This window comes from Onychomys torridus, unplaced genomic scaffold (genome assembly GCF_903995425.1).
Source record: "Onychomys torridus unplaced genomic scaffold, mOncTor1.1, whole genome shotgun sequence".
Taxonomy (NCBI): Eukaryota; Metazoa; Chordata; class Mammalia; order Rodentia; family Cricetidae; genus Onychomys; species Onychomys torridus.
Window position 1 is genome coordinate 1 of NW_023412494.1, and position 4774 is coordinate 4774.

At 55.6% G+C, this 4774-nt stretch overlaps 1 pseudogene; it reads left to right on the forward strand.

Annotated features, from left to right (window-relative positions):
* Positions 1 to 824: 824 nt before the first annotated feature.
* LOC118575678 lies at positions 825 to 4100 on the forward strand (annotated as a pseudogene).
* Positions 4101 to 4774: the final 674 nt, after the last annotated feature.

The window sequence follows — 4774 nt, forward strand, 5'->3', positions numbered from 1 at the left end:
GGGGTTGTGGGGAGGAGCAAGCGGGCTAGGCCTGGGAAGTGCCTGGGAGAGGTTTCTGATCTGGTCAGGGAAGCTCTAGTGAGGAAAGGCTTTGATGAACAGAAGGACTTAGTCCTGTGAATCTCACTCAATATTCCGTTTGGTCCAGAGATCCAAGGCAACACATGTTTGCCATGTCAGGACACATCAGGATACTTGGCACGGTTGTGCCCACCCCTCACTCTGAAGAGCGTGGGACAGGCTAGGGGTGGGGCCGTGCAAGTGTCATAAGCCAACACTGGGACTTCATATGTATTCTGTGAACCCCCCACAGTGTGTAGGGCAATTGCTCCTCTGCTGGGGGGTCAATTTAGGAGAAGCCATTGGCCTGGTTGCACTTGCTTTCTTCTCTGCAGAAAAGTCTATCAACACCATGTGACCACCAAGCCTGGGTGTGGGTGCAGACATTGTCACCTGTCAGTTGCTAGTACTTGTGTGTACTAGCTACTATCAACAACTGTCTCTTTGCCCCGAGGTTTATAAACTCTGGGTCCAGGAGTCATAAGTTCCAGATGGCATATGTGGGCACCAAACTAGAACCACAGTGGCTGTCCTTCTCTGTCTAGAGCTCATGGCAAAGAGTTCCCAGACCCCTTGGGTTAATAATCAGGCAGACAGAGGGTCTACCAGCCTTTGTCTTTAAGAACAGTCCAATAGGCAGGTTATATTGAGTTGAGCATGTAAGCCCAGACTTGGAAGGCTCAAGTCTGCGGTTGGCACAGGTAACACAGAGACTACAGAACTTGAAGTCAGCCCCATCTTCTAACACTTTTTTCCTTTGGTAGGATCTCCCAGCAAGTAGAGCTGAGTCGGCGCCAGCTGCAGGCAATCAGGGAGAGGGTCTTCTTGGCCCAGGCTAAGATAGAGAAGATCAAGGGCAGCAAGAAAGCAATCAAGGTAGGCCATGACGTGTTCTGTGTTTGGGGCCTTGATCTTCCTGTACCCCTGCTGCTCAGCTGCACCTCGCCCTCCTCCTGTCCATGGTCACCCCATTCTTAGTGCCGACTCTGAATCCGCAGGTCTTCTCTAGTGCCAAGTACCCCGCACCGGAGCGCCTGCGGGAATATGACTCCATGTTTACAGGTGCCCTTGACCCTGGTCTGCAGAGAAGACCCCTGTACAGGATCCAGAGCAAGCATCGCCCACTGGACAAGCAGGTCCTGAAGGTCTGCATGCCACCTAAGTGTGACCCATGGCTGCTGGGAAGCAGAGACTGAAGGTTGACCACAGACTGGGACGGTGCTGAAACTGTAAGCCTGGTACTCACACTCCATCCACTCTGACCCTGCCCCAGGAGAAGCTGAAATACTTTCCGGTGTGTGTGAACACCAAGTCGGAGCCTGAGGATAAAGCGGAAGAGGGACTTGGGGGTCTTCCCAGCAACATCAGCTCCATCAGCTCCCTGCTGCTCTTCAACACCACAGTAAATCTGTATGGCCGAGAGAGAGCCAACGGGAAGTGGGGGTGGGGGGCCTTGCTTAGGTAGCTTCAGGGGCCTGAGCCTGGTACAGTTCTCAGGACTGACAAGTTTGATTTGGCTTCTAAGACCAAAGGACAAAGGCAGTGGGAAGGGGGGTCAGGAGCCTGACAGGTGATGGCCTCCTGACGCCAGCCCACTCCACAGGTACAAGAAGTATGTTTTCCTGGACCCTCTGGCTGGCGCAGTAACAAAAACCCACACGATGCTGGGCACAGAAGAGGAGAAGTTGTTTGATGCCCCCTGTCTATCAGAAAGCGAGAGCAGCTGGGGCAGCAGGTGAGGTGGGGTGCTGTTCCAGGGAGGGCTCCACTGGGCCTCTGCCTACCCAGCTGTGTGGGTCCACATGTGCCGCCTGCCCCGTGGGCGCAGTGTGGGGCCTGGGTCCTGGTAGGGCTGCCACACTTCCTGTACCACCTGACCCTGCAGGCTCCGGAAAACTACTTCTATGTCCAGACCTGGGTCAGGTTCCTGAGATCGATGTGCCGTCCTACCTACCTGACTTGCCTGGCATCGCAGATGACCTCATGTACAGTGCGGACCTGGGGCCTGGCATTGCCCCCTCTGCTCCTGCCCCCTCCGCATCCCAGAGCTGCCCACCTTCCACACAGAGGTAGCTGAACCTTTCCAGCCAGGTGAGCTAGGCCCCAGGACGGAAAGGAACCAGAGAGCCCTTGCTGGCCCCTTCCCCCACTCCTCACACATTCTCACTTTCCTTACAGAGCTAGAGGATGGTGTGCTGCTGGCAGCGCCACCGCCACCGCCACCTCCCCCACCACCTCCCCCAGGTCCCACAGTGGTGGTCAGTGCCCCCCAACCACCAGTGTTCCCTGAAGTGGCGGCTGCACCTGGCCATGCTACCAGGGAAAAGATATTAGCGGCAGCATGGCCCACTCAGGTAGGGCAGTGCAGATAGGGTCACGTGGCCGGCACACATTAATAGGACCCCAGTTTTCTCATGTTGGATCCCCAAAGACTTCTCTGCAGGTCCGGGATCTCCAGCGTTCTCATTGTGGGACACCTACCTCGTCTTACAGGGTTGATGGAGTGGTTTCTGTGCCATGGCAGAGTTCTGCGATTCTGACTCTACTGCAGGAAGGCCTGGGATGGTGGTGTGCCCTTTTCTAGTTCAGCCGGTGGGGAAAGGTCTATTAGCAAACTTGAAATTTCCAGATTTCAGTTTTCCATTGTATCTCTCAGCCTCTCTCCAGCCACTTCTAGGGGTAGAAAATCCTTTGTGGGCTCATGGTGCTCAGCACATCTGACCCACAGGTCTCACCACAGGTGTCATCCATAGGGGGTGAGAGGAGAGGAGAGATGCCTAGATATGAGGCCCCTCAGCTCTTATCTGCAGAAATCCAAGACCATCCTGCATAGTGCTAGAAAGCCACAGCTCCACCGCTGGGCCTCCCTGTGGATGATAGGCCCCTCCATTTGCCAGGATCCTGAAGTCACTCCAGCCTCAGGCTGGGCAGCTTACCCCATCGTGCAATGCTGAGCAATCCTTTACCCTTCTCCTTAACAACCTCTGTTCAAGGAGCTCCCAGGAGTGGTTGACCCTCCAGTGGCAGGGCCACCCTACTGGAGTCCATCCGCCAAGCTGGGGGCATTGGCAAGGCCAACCTGCACAGTGTGAAGGAACGCAAGCTGGAGAAGAAGAAACAGAAGGAACAGGAGCAAGGTGAGAGCACCAAGGGACTGCTGCAGCAACCAGGCTCCCGGTCTACCCACAGGAAGTCCCCTTGTGGCTACCTTGATAGGTACCCTTGTCCCTCTGGCCTGGGCTGGGGGTTCCCAGGGAGAAGCTTTCCTGTCTTGAGCTCTCCCAGCTGAAACCATGAGGAAGTAGAACCTTGGACAAGCATTGTCCAAGGGAACCTCAAGTCCTCAGAGATGAGACAGAGACTGATCCTTATCCATCCTGAGGCTAAGGCTTGTGTCTGCCAAGAATCCTGCTGGGCATCCTAGTTAACCTGTGTGTAAAGTGTCAGAAGTCCTGGGTTTGCATCACAGATCTTCTGACCTGCTTTGTGACTGTCTATCAATAGAGCCTGGCCCCTTTGAGCCTGTGTGCTTACCCATACTGGGGTACGGAAAAGTGAAACATTAGGGAGGACATGGCCACGGGCATGTCGTGGTGAGAGAGTGGGTGTGGGAGTGGTGCCGCAGGGGGCAGGTGAGCCCCGTGTGACTGTCCTTGATAATACCGTGCTGGGTCTCTTCTTCCCTCATCCTCTGCTCTCCCACTGCAGTGAGAGCCACCGGTCAAGGCGGGGACTTGATGTTGGATCTCTTTCACAAGCTCCTCATGAGGCGCAAAGGTAGGCATCTTGTGCATCTCTGTCTTCAGGGGCTGGTGACGTGGTGCCCCCCTTGTCTCTCTCTCATTGCCTCTCTCTCCCAGGTATTCTGGAAAAGGACCCGGCCCTGGAACCAGCGAGGGCCTGGTGGGGCCTTCACCCGAATGTCAGACTCCGTCCCCCCTCTGTCTCCCCCACAGCATCCCACGGGAGGCAAGGACAAGGATGACTGGAAGTCCAAGGAGTGCCTTCAGCCTCCTCCCACTGTCAGCAGGGCCGGCTAGGAGGGCTCCTTGGCCAGCTGGGGCCTTTCAGGGTCTGTACCCAGTGTCTCTTCATGGAGTGGGGGCTGCGTGAGCCGTCAGCTGCTTCTCTGCTTCATATGACTGCTTTCCTTGGTCCCCCCTGAAGAGAACCACAGCAACAGGGTGGAACAAAGCAAGTCACCCTAGACCTGAACGCAAGCCAACAGTACCCTTTTAATAAACAAAGAGCAGCCGGGCTGGCTGCCGACAGCTTCTTGGAGTGTGAACCATCCTTCCCCGAACATTCTCAGGCACAGTGTGGGAAGTCTGGGGGAACTGGGCTCTTTCTCCAGGATCAAGGCAGATGGAGATGAGGCCAGCTATTGCAGAGGGAGGTGGGATATTTTTCCCTGTTTGCTGGAGGGGCTGAGGAGAATTTAGAGGCAAGCTGGAGAGTCCTATGAAGGACAGAACACACGAGGACAGGGCTGTAGTTGGGAACTGAAACTGGCTTGAGGTCCCTGTGGCTACAAGAGCCCCGAAGATGTCGATTGCTGTGGTCTAGAGAAGAGGATCAAAGATCCAGGGCTCCTTGCACAGATGCCTCCTGTGAAGGCCAGTGGGAAGATGGTCCTGGCCATGTTGAGTGGGACAAGCAGATCTTGGGGGCTGAGTTCCTGCGGGCTAGGCAGGTAGGGCTAGGGCTTGCTGTT